General features: G+C 40.4%; 1 protein-coding gene across 1 annotated transcript in view; it reads left to right on the top strand.

Annotated features, from left to right (window-relative positions):
- Positions 1-12,413, top strand: part of LOC137162626 (protein eyes shut homolog) — a 340,220-nt gene that overhangs the window by 110,334 nt on the left and 217,473 nt on the right. The window lies entirely within an intron of this gene.

Genomic DNA, 12,413 nt, shown 5'->3' with positions numbered 1-12,413 from the left:
TGAAATACCAAGAGAGCTGTTCCAAGAAAAATCATATAGTTTTTTGACATTTTCCATTCAGTCACACAGGATCCTCAATCTCATCCCTTTTCAGGGACCACTCTAATCAGAGTCTCTTATAGCAGGAGGTGGATTTCCTTGCTTCAGCTAAGTGTGATAGAGCTAGTACCTCTCAAATTCTGGGATATTCCTAATCCCAAAGGCAGGATGTTGGTGGCCTATCCAAGATCTCAAGTGTCTTAACACACACAGATGTTGCATCAGGCTACTCATGGTGTCTCTTGTTTCTATTATATCTTCCCTAGATCCCATGGATTTCTTCAGAAGCTTCAAATTACAGAACACCTACCTTCATGTGTCTATCCACCCAGCTCACAGGAATATCTTGGTTTTGTGGTTTCAGGAAAGCACTATCAATTCAAAGTACTCCCTTTTGGCCTCTCCACTGCCCCAAGGATATTTATGAAATATTTTTCAATACTAGTAATAATATCTGAGAAGACAAGGTCTTCATGTTTATCCTTAACTCAATGATTGGTTGGTTCAGGGAAGGTCAGCTCACCAAGTCTCTGTGGATGTTCAATTACTTCTTCAGTTGTTTTCATTACTAGGCCTCAGGGCTAACCACAGCAAATTAGTTCTCATCATGGCCCAGTCAGCAGAACTCATAGAAACAATTCTTGACTCAAATGCTGAAAGCCTTCTTACCTCAGGAAATATTTCATACCATCCAATTCACCATAACAATTCTTCAGATTTGCCATTAACATTTTTGAAGGTATGTCTCAGAGTGCTTGGAGACATGGCACCTTTACAACACAGTTCACCAGGCTGTGCCTCATATAGGCTGAAGTCAGTCTGTCAAACAAACATTCAAAGCATGAACTTGGAGTGAAGTTTCTCTTGCAAATCCTAGCAACTCCCTTGCGGTGGACAGATGCTCAGCATGAAATGTTGCATCTTTTGCTCTTGGAAAAGATTGAGTCTAGGATCAATTAGAGATGTAAATAATGTTTTTAAAAGTACCTATTTAAACTATTAAAATTATATCAGTTAACTGTTTCACTGATATAATTTTAATAGTTGAGCTGCCATGAGTGGCAGCTGCTGGAATCTGGAGAGAGGCCACAACCCCCCACATTTACCATCCACCCATGAATGCCAGGTGGCTGCCAGACTGGGGGGAGGCCAGTGTACTAGGCTACCCTGATGGTGCAGTGGGGGGGGGGGCACAAGCCCACATGGCAACAGGACGGCTCCGCCACCCCTCGGAGACAGACTCGTCTGATATTGCTCTGCCCTCACCTCTCTCCGCAGGAGGGGCAGCCACTCCTCAGGCTCAGCATGTGAGCTTCTGAAGTTGGGACCGGCCTCCAGATGCAGCTTTCTGATTGGCTGTCCAATAGCTCCTTGTGCTTTTGCTCACCCGTCCTGGCAACTGTTCACCATTCGGATTTTAACAAAAGCACAGGAAAAGCTAGGGATGTGTTAATGGTAAGACTAATACTAATATCAATATCTGATGATTTCTAGCTTTGGTTGACCAGTCATCAATGTATATTTTGCCTTTTCACCATTTCCCCTAATTCTAAGAAATCTTCTGAAGGGGAGAGAAAACATGACAGGGCTACATAACTACATAACTACAGCATGGACACATCAGGTTTGATTTTCAGATCTGCTATACCTGTTGAAACCACCATACATCACATTACCATCTCTTCTGCACATAATTTCACATGACCATGGTCTAGTTCTTCCTCCAGACCCATGTGTTCTCATTTAATGGCATGGATGCTACTTGACTAATGTCAGTGAACAGACGACCTTCACTACCTGTACATATGATGCAAAGTGGAAATGTTTTCCTGTTTAGATGTCTCAACATCAGATTCATCCACTGAATTTTTTTTATTCCTGATATTTTGGATTATTTATTCACTTTAAAACAGTCCATGAAGTCAATTAGTTTGGTGACATTTTCTTAGCCTATCACCCATCAACCTGAAATGGTACAATATTTTCACACTCTACTTTTCACAGATTCTTAAAGAAGGTGTCACATGTTTTTTCCACCTGTCAGGAAAATGTCTCCTTCTCATGATTTAAGCCTCGTATTGATCTAGCTGTGGATCCGCTTTTTGAACCCATCTCATTGTGTTTCTCATGTCACTTATTGATTAAAACAGTGTTCTTCATAGCAATCACTTCTGATCAGTGAATTAGAGAGTTAGACTCTTTCACATGTGGTATTTTATGTGGGCAGAGTAACTATGAGACATAACCCAAAATGTATATTAGAATTGTCTTGGATTTCCATCTGTGACATAGTACTGCGAACCAGCAGCTGAACCAGCACTCTGGTCATTGTAATTAGTTCTCCCAGACAGGGCCTGTTTTGAGGGAAAGAGTGACTAATTACTAGATCACTCTTGGTTTGAGGAGTGGTAAGGAGCAAATTACCCTGTTAACTGCAAAAGTAGATAAGGAACACAGGAAGGAAGTGCAGGGGCAGGTGGGGAGAAAGGAAGAAAGGCTAGCAGGGCCAGGACAAATGGACAAATCTTATGATGGTATGACACTGTAAATAGAATTGATACCTGGGATTGTAAGAGGGAGGTTACTGATAAAACAGTAATACAGAACAATGGTTACAGACTGGAGGTATCATAGCCATTTGTGCTGGAAGAAAGTAGCAGAGAGCCACACTGTGTGGCAACTGGAGGCTGCAGATACAGTTGTCCGGTATCTGTCTTATCCGTGCACACAGATAATATGATGGGGAAGCTGGTGCAAAGGTTCAGGAGTCCAAGCAATGGAGGAGACATTACAGTGGCTCATAGAAAAGAAGGAGATTCAGAAGACCCTGTAGGTCTTCCAGTAGTCCCACTCCCTGGAGAGACCATCCTTGTTTGCCTGGCAAGCTGAGCAACAGAAAAGCCTACAGGACTTTGAGACCAAGCTCATGAGCAGCAGCAGCTACTCCCTGCTGGTAAGTCTTGCAGCAGGGAACAGCAACCAGGCACAGACAGGAGGCCTCTAGAAGGTGGGCCCTGAGGAAGATCCCAAATGCATTTACAGTCTTTGAAAGAGTAGCTGTGCGAGCAAGTCGGGACAAGGGAACCTGGGCCCTAAAGCTAGCACCCTACTTGTCTGGGGAAGCTCAGGCAGCTTACATGACTCTAAATGATGAGTGAGCATGGGACTATCAGAATGGCCATGCTGGGCAGATCAATGGTTCATCTAGCCCAGTATCATGTTTTCCAAAATTTTCCAGTGGCTAGAGCCTGATGCTTGAGAGACAATGAACACAACAGAACAATTGTTGAATGATCTGTCCCCTGTTGTCCAGTCCCAGCTTCTGGCAGGCAGAGATTTAAGGACACCTAAAGCATGGGGTCATAGGCGTGTGCTCGGGGTGTGCTGGGTGTGCCCAGGCACACTCTAACGCAGGGCTCGACAGAACCGAAATGCGATAAAAGCCGCCACCGAAAAGAAGGACAGTGGCATTTTATTCGGCGGCAGGCACCATGTCACGAGCTGCCACCGAAAATAAGGACCCCCCGGTAGTTTTTCGGCGGCGGGGAAGTTGTCGCTAGCTGCCACCGAAACAGATGATGCAGCAAGATTTTTCGACGGAGAGTAAGGCAGCGAGGGTAAATCAATTTTAATCCAGTGTGGCCTGAAAATTCCCTAGGTGCACACCCAAATGTAATGTGCTGCACACACCTATGAATGGGGTTATGTCCCTGACCATCTTGGATAACAGCTATTCATGGACCTGTCCTCCATGAACATATCTAATTCTTTTTTGAACCCAGTTATAGTTTGCCCTTCATGACCTCTCCTGACAACAAGTTCCACACATTGACTCTGCATAGTGTAAAGTTTCCTTTTGTTTGCTTTAAGCCTGCTGCCTATTAATTTCATTGGGTGACCCTTGGTTCTTGTGTTATGTGAAGGAATAAATATCACTTTCATTTTCTCTACACCATTCATAATTTTATAGACCTTGATCATATCCCCCTTAGTAGTCTCTTTTCCAAGACAAACAGTCCCAGTCTTTTTAATCTCTACTCATGTGGAAGATCTTCCCTACCTCTAATCATTTTTGTTGCCCTTCTCTGTACCTTTTCAAATTCTAATATATCTATGACAGGGGGCGAACAGAAATGCATGCAGTATTCATGCATTGGCATACCATGAATTTCTATAGTGGCATTATGATATTTTATGTCCTATCTATTGCTTTCCTAACATTCTGTTAGCTTTTTTGACGGCCGCTGCACATTGAGCCGATGATTTCAGAGAACTATCCATGATGATGTCAAGATCTTTCTTGAGTGGCAATAGCTAATTTAGACCCCATCATTTTGTATGTATACTTGGGATTATGTTTTCCAATGTGCATTACTTTGCATTTATCAACACAAAATTACATCTGCCACTTTGTTGCCTAGTCACCCAGTTTTGTGAGATCCTTTTGTAACTCCTCGCAGTCATCTTTGTACTTAACTCTCCTGAATAATTTAGTATTGTCTGCAAACTTTGCCTCCTTACTTTTTACCCACTTTTCCAGATCATTTATCAACATGATGAACAGCACTGGTCTCAGGAAAGATCCTTGGGGGACCATGCTATTTACCTCTTTCCACTGTGAAAACTGGCCATTTATTCCTATCCTTTGTTTCCTATATTTTAACCAGTTACTGATCCATGAGCAGACCTTCCCTCTTAACCTGTGGCTGTCTGCTTTGCTTGGAATCATAGAACTATAGGATTAGAAAGGACTGCAGAAGTCATCTAGTCTAACCCACTGCCAAGGTGCAGGATTTGTTGTGTCTAAAGAGGCTTTGGTGAGGAACCTGGTCAAAGGCTTATTGAAAGTCCAAGTACATTATATCCACTGGATCACCCTTGTTTACATGCTTGTTAACACTCTCTAAGAATTCTAAATGATTGGTGAGGCATGATTTCCCTTTACAAAAGCCATTTTTTCTTCCCCAGCATATTATGTTCCTCTGTGCATCTGATAATTCTATTCTTTACTATAGTTTCAAACAAGTTGTCTGGTACTGAAGGGCTTACTGGCCTGTAATTGCCAGGTTTGCCTCTGGAGCCTCTTTTAAAAATTGGAGTTAGATTAGCTATTCTCCAATCACAGTACAAAGGCTGAGTTAAGCAGTAGGTTACATACCACAGTTGTTAGTTCTGCAATTTCATATCTACATTCCTTCAGAACTCTTAGGTGAATACCATCTGGTCTTGCTGACTTACTACTATTTAATATATCATTTTGTTCCAGAAATGCTCTACTACCACAGCAATGTAGGGCATTTTCTCAGATTCGTCACCTAAAAAGAATTGCTCAGGTGTGAGAATATCCCTCACAGCCTCTAAAGTACTGTTTGGAGGCCTAGGGGAACCAGGCCCCTGGATGGGGAGAGCTGAGGAGCTAATTATCCCTTTAACTGCAAAAGCAGCAAAGGAGCTCAGGAAGGAAGTACAGGGGAAGAAGAAGAGAGAGGCTAGCAGGGCAAGAGTATAGGGAGATCTCTCTGGTAAAGATCTCTCCCCTCCTTTATGATTGTGTAATACTGCAAACAAAATTGCTGCACAGGACTGTAAGAGGATGGTGGTTAAGACACAGATAAATTACACAGCAGTGGTTACAAATCGAAGGTGTCAGAGTCCTTTGTATAGGAAGACAGGAGCAGAGTGCTGCACCCTGTCACATCATCTCAACCAATTTATATTACCAGTATCTTTCCCTAAAGCTCACTCACTTCTGAGGAATACAAACACTCTACACTCAGGGTGTTAGAAGAGCATTTTCTTATCTCCATAGGATAAAGCAACTTCGTAAATCTCCAAGACTCTTTTTTGCCTTCAGAAGCAGATTCAAGGCTCAGGCTGTTTCTGCATGAAAACTTTCTAATGGATCTCAGACAGTATTAGAACCTCCTATAATATCAACAAGACTACTTCTCTGTCCCATATTAAATCTCATTCTACCAGAACTCCGATGACCTTGGTAGCATGCCTTAGCAAAATTCCAAGAGCTGAAAATTGCAGAGCAGCTGTGTGAAGCTCCATTCATACATTCACCAGCCACTGTTCCCTAGCATGAGCCTCCAAATCTGACACGCAGTTTAGACAGGCAATACTGAAATAATTATTTAAATAAACACCTGACTCCCACCACCTTAAGAAATTAACTGCTGGCTAATCACCAAGAGCAGGCCCCTTATAGACAGATACTTGAAGTAGAAAAAAGTTACTTACCTTCCAGTAACTGTATTTCTTCAAGATACTCTGTTTATATAGACCCCACAAGCCATCCTCTTTCCCCACAGCTCTTTCATCAGGACTCTGGGAGTATCTTTGAGGTTCTACTATATCATGATTCCATCAGATCACTGTTGCACTTATTACTGAAATCTGCTTGTAACTACGGTGCTTAATTTACTCACAGAAGCACCCTGTAAACCCTCATATTTATCATTCCTATATAGTTTTAATAGTTCAAAACATGCCATATAAGATGTATAGTGAAAAGTCATAATCTGCTAAAATTCACTGTGCTTTCCATATGTGTATCATTGGTGTGTCTCAGGTTATAAGACTTTTGATGTATAGTTCTTAGAAATTATGCTGCAAGTTTAAGAACCTTTTCTACAAGGGTGGTGGTCCTTGCCCAGGAGGGTGTTAAAAGACAATTATCCTGCAAGGGAATTGTAATTATAGAGGACCTACAATTAAATAACGGATATTGAGCAACCTTGTGACTCAGCAAGGTCCACCTGGACATGACTGGACTAATGCCCACTAAACACATGGTCTAAAAGGTATAATATAAAGAATCGGGGTGCATGCCTGCCTTGTTCTTTTTCCTCCCTCACTCACCCTGAAAACAACAGAGAGACTGGAAAGACAAAGACTGTAACTGAAAGAAATTGGTCCCCAAGTTTCAAGAAGAAGCTTGTGCATTGTGGACTATAGCATCTAGTGGGGTCAGAAGCTGTTTAATCTAGATACTGCCTAGTGTTAAAGCTTTAAGGTTTAAGCATGTTTATCTTTGTTTGCTTGGTACCTATCTCTGATCTCTTATGCCTACCACTTATACTTACTTAAAATCCATCTTTCTGTAGTTAATAAATCTGTTTTTATATTTTAACTAAAACAGTGTGTTTTGGCTGAAGTGTTTAGAAAATCTCAGCTCAATTAACAAAAGCTGGTGTATGTTCTCCCAATATGGGGTGCGGGATGGACTAGGTAATAAACTTATACTGGTCAGCCTTCCAACAGGACAGAATAAGGCAACTTCAGGGTGCAAGGCAGGGAGCTGGAGTGAACTGGCTTGTGCCTTTCTCTCTGGGATTCGTGAGTGGCTCTAGGAACATTCATGCAATCTAGTTGAGTGTGTGGCTTCACATGCTGTTGGCTGAGTGATAGCAGTGCCTGGAGGGGTTTGATGCTTGTCACTAGTAAAGTATTGTGAGGGACAGCCCATGATGGAGAGTTAAAGGAGAACAGTAGAACCCCAGTTCTAGGTTGCACCCTGGGGGGACCCATCACAGTGGTCTGCATGCATTCCTTTGTCTTACCAAATGCATGCATCTCACAATCTTTATTTTATGTTTTGTGAGTCTCTCATGTAAATCTCTCATGAGACAGTACTTTCAAGACATACCCTCAGTAGCATATGTTGATTTAAATCATGGAGAATAAGGACCCTGATAAAGTGGAGATTTTATATTTAATAACATACTTGTCTTAATAAACTTTGACTTTTCTTATATTCTTCTTTGTGGTGTTCCCTGCATATTTCCATTTGGGATAGACCACCCTTTGTCCCCCCATTCCCATGTTGTTGAGCTTCAGGAACCTTCTAGAAAAGCAGTGTCCATTGTGACTGCATGAATGAGCCTTGTGACTGAACATTCAGAGACAAGGTTATAAGGGACTGTCCAGTCCCCAACTACCTTTGCTCTTTCGTTTTTGTGGCTAACTATAAGCACAGAGATGTTCACTCTATGTCCAAACTTGTTTGTTTGTTTTTTGTTTCCAAAATCTTCAGGAAGCATGTAATAGTTATTTTGGTTTTAGGTATTTTTTAGGTAGTTTAGGTGAGTTTTAGGTTATTTCAGCATCATTTCAGACTGACCATGTCCAATCCAGACCCCACAGATTAAAAGAAAAAGACTAGATTTTAAGTAATGTATTTGTATCCGTTCATCTTCCCAGAGTCAGATGCACATAGTTTTATTTTTTGGGCCTTAAGGAGAGCCATGCTGGAGGTTGTTGTTCTATGTGCTGGGCCTTTACCCTTGAAGTCCAAGGGACAAGCCTGGCTGTTTACAGACTTCCCTTCCCTTGTCTTGGCCAATTAGGTTTCAAAGCTCTTTAAAGAGAGGAAGCAGAAGCCTTCACTGCTGGGACCGGCACTTTTCTCTGGCCCCATGTTACCGGGATACCTATGTCTAATTTCAGGGTTACTCCAGTGCAAATTGCTTGCTTTTCTGTGATGACAATTTTCTAGATTTCCACAAGCTCAGTGGCACCAGGGCATTTATCCCATATACAGGAATATGCAAGCAATACTTCTTAAAATCATAGTTAGCGGTAAGTAGTCTCTGTATTCACAATACCTTACCATGGCTACTGGAGAAATTTTTGTCACTATGACTAATGTGTGCTCACATCTGTACATCATGTTCATCAAACAGAAATTCAAGTTGGGACACACTGAGTGAGGGGCCACTGGATTACAAAAAAAACCTACTCAGATTTCATTGTATTCTAAAATGATTCTTTAATTTATAGTAAAGTGCTGCACAAAACAACTGTTGAGTTGCATAAAATAAGAAGAAAATCAATTATGATTAAACAATACTACTTTCCCAATCAGTTAGAAATTAACAAAAGTGCCTTGTTGTCATGAAATCTTATGGTATAATTTTGACAATTTCTCATTTGCACATATTAAGTATCATTTGTTTAATTAGGAGGTAAAGTGTAATTGTTGGAATCATCTGGGAAAATTATGTTCATTCTTTAAACCAAGAATAAAATATGCTTAAATACTACTTGTTCTGTCATTTTGCAGTTGCTGTACTGAAAATGTGATGATTATTTTTTTCATATCTGTTTGTCCCCTTTAATTTAGAACAGAATAAATAACTCCAGTTTTGTCAGCTGTGGCGTTGTCAGCAAATGATGTATTTAGAATTTGAGTTTATATTTTTCTGGTGATGACTATAAAGTTTTTGTAAGTTTGTTTTTGTTTTCAGGTAAATCGGAATACTGGCCTTTGCAACTAAGAGACTTGTTTTTAAATCACAAAAGCTACTTAATAAGATTTCAACAGCAACCTGCAACATAATATGTTACTTTTATGTTGCAATCTTTATGAAATCAAAACAGTGATATAGAAGCATTTGATGGGAAAGCGATCCTGTTGTTAGGGCATAGGAGAGCAAGTTAAGCAATCTGGGTTCAATTCCTGCTTCTTTCTTTTGTGACCTTGGCAAGCCACTTCGGGCTTGTCTACACAGTTACTACCTGGCAAGCCAGAATGTTACAAACTGGCTGTGTGGGTCCTGTTACTTGGCCTACACAGCCGGTTTGTGACACTCTGGCTTGCAGCATAGTTCCATAGTATGCGGTAGCAATCTCCACACAGACAGTTAGGGCATGGCAGGCTAGTGCTCTGTACTTTCATGCTCTGGCTTGCCATGAACTAATTGACCATGTAGACAAGCCCTTTTCCCTTGTATCTCAGTCCCCTTTCTGCAAAATAAGATAATGTTTCCTGTCTTCACTCTTCATCTTATTTATACTGTAAGACAATCCATACCCTGAATAACTTACAAAGTGTGTACAGGACCTATCCATTGGTTCCCTGACCTCATTTGGGGCTTCTCAGTGCTATTGTAATAGAAATAATACATAATAATGATTTAATTTCAACAGTGAAGTAATTATTAGATGAGCTTTATTGAATATGTCTGTGTAAGTATCTTTCTAGTATCAGCTAACCCGCAAGGGCTCAATTTCCCATTATTCTTGGCATGAGAATGGTCCTGGTGTCAGAGAAACCTAATTTAGCCTCCTCCCCACAATATATGTCTCCCCTCCTCCCATCATGTGTCTTATATAGAGAATGGGAGGGGCACCTGGCACAGGAGCTGTCTCTGCCAGGTTTACTCTAGGAGGCAGTTTCCTTCTACAAGGGGAATTGTCCAAGGTGCAGATTCAGGTCACTCTGCGTTGGCTGAGTAATGCAAAATAGACAGATTGTGCCAGAGGCTATGGTCCTACTTGATATTTCCCAGCATGTACTGTATTTAAAATTGAAATGAGTTCTCAAGAGTCCTCTTCTTTGGTTGCTCCATGCCAGGAGGGATATCCTCAGGGCATAATGCCATCCTCTCTGGAAACCTGGAGGAACTCATGGTTTGTACTGTATGGCTTGCAAGGTTTAAACCTTCAGCTAACCATGTAAAGACCGGCATTTATCTGAACTATTTTTTTCTTGCTCCCAACACTCTTTCCCCACCACCCTTTTTCAATTCTCCCTCTTCCAGTCTGACTAAACCAATTATTTTTCCCTTTCCATTCTCTTTTCTTACAACTCTCTTGACTATGGTGTTCAAGTACAATGAGCATTTTGATAATTTAAGCAGTTAATATCCTCTAACATTATTTTCATCAGTGAAAAATTTAATATTCTATACTGAAATTTGGAAGTAAGATAGGATGTAAAACTTCTTGTTTTATGACCTTCATTATATAAGACCTGTTTACATCTTTGAATTAGCATTTATTTGGAAATCAGAAAATATTTTCAGTTCAATCAAAATGGTCCTCACTTCATCATGAACATCGCCCTGTATCTTATACAGCTTCAGGGAAGAGTTTGTTGCAAACACAGAAGGGATGGCAAAGACAATACACCATCCTATTGACTTTGCAGCAAGGGGTGCTCATAGAGACTCATAGAGTTTAAAGTTAGAAGGGACCATTAGATCATCTAGTTTGCCTTCTTGTATTTCACAGGCCATTACATTTTACCCAGTTACCCTTGTTATTGAGCTCATTAGTTTGTTCCAATGGTTAATCATCCTCACTGCTACATATCTGAATTTGATTTCTAAATTGAATCTGTCTGGCTTCACCTTCCAGCACATTGGTGGTTCTTATGCTTTTCTCCACTAGATTGAAGAGTCCTTTTAGTACCCAGTACTTTCTCCCCAGGCAGGTATTTATACACTGTGATCAAGTAACCTCTGAATATTCTTCTTGATAAACAGTCTGAGCTCTTGAATCCTCTCACTATACGGCATTTTCTCCAACCCTCAAATCATTTTCATGCTGTTTGTCTGCAGCCTTTCCAATTTTTCAACATCCTTTTAAAAATGTGGACACTAGGACTGTACATAGCATTCCAATGTCAGTGTCACTAATGCCATATACACAGGTAAAATTTACTTCCCTTCTCTGACTTGCTTTTCCCTCTTTATATAACCAAGGATCATATCAAACCTTTTTGCCATAGCATCACACTGGGAACTCATGTCTAGTTGCTTGTCCACCATGACACCTAAATCCTTTTCAAAGTCACTGCTTTCCAGTCCCCACCTCTGTAGATATGGCTTGAATTCCTTGTTCCTAGATATATAACTTTGCATTTTGCTGTATTAAAACACATTTTGTTGGAATGAACCTAGGTTATCAAGTGATCCAAATTACTCTGTATGACTTTCCTGTTCTTATTATTATTTAGCACTCCACCAAACTTTGTGTGATCCACAAATTTTGCCAGCAGTGATTGTATATTTATCTCTAGATCACTGATGAAAAATTTGAATTACCATTGGGTCTAAAACCAAATTCTAGCACAGCCCTACTAGAAAAAGCTTATTTAATGGCGATTCCCCAGTGACAAGTACTTTTAGAGATCCGTCAATTAGGCTACATTGTAACTCCTTTAAGCCTTTATAAAAGGGAAAAAATAAGAAAGAAAGATGGATATGTTTATATTTGACTGTTGTGATCTGAGCCGCAGCTTTTCTTGCCTAACCTTAGATGCAGGTTTGGTGGTGTTGAGGTAATAAATCTCTTCAAATAGCTTTTTAATGGATGTGCCATATAATGCTAATTGTAACTGTACTACTGGAAATGTAACACTATAATACACACATAAGGTGTTCACACATACAGCTAACACTACTTGTGTACATCATGCTTTAAAAATATTTAATTTGTTTAACTATCAGCTATGATCTATGAAAATCCCTAGCTTTAAAGCTGTCAAGCAGAAGTAAAATACAATGCTCCCAACCTGGAAAAGTTAAATTATGTAGTTGTCAGTTGGACTATGAAGTAGCTTTTTTGCTTTCCCCAACCCA

This window comes from Emydura macquarii, unplaced genomic scaffold (genome assembly GCF_026122565.2).
Source record: "Emydura macquarii macquarii isolate MOO-44397 ecotype Brisbane River unplaced genomic scaffold, CSIRO-AGI_Emac_v2 contig_2437, whole genome shotgun sequence".
Classification (NCBI taxonomy): domain Eukaryota; kingdom Metazoa; phylum Chordata; order Testudines; family Chelidae; genus Emydura; species Emydura macquarii.
This window is presented reverse-complemented; position numbering and strand designations above follow the sequence as displayed.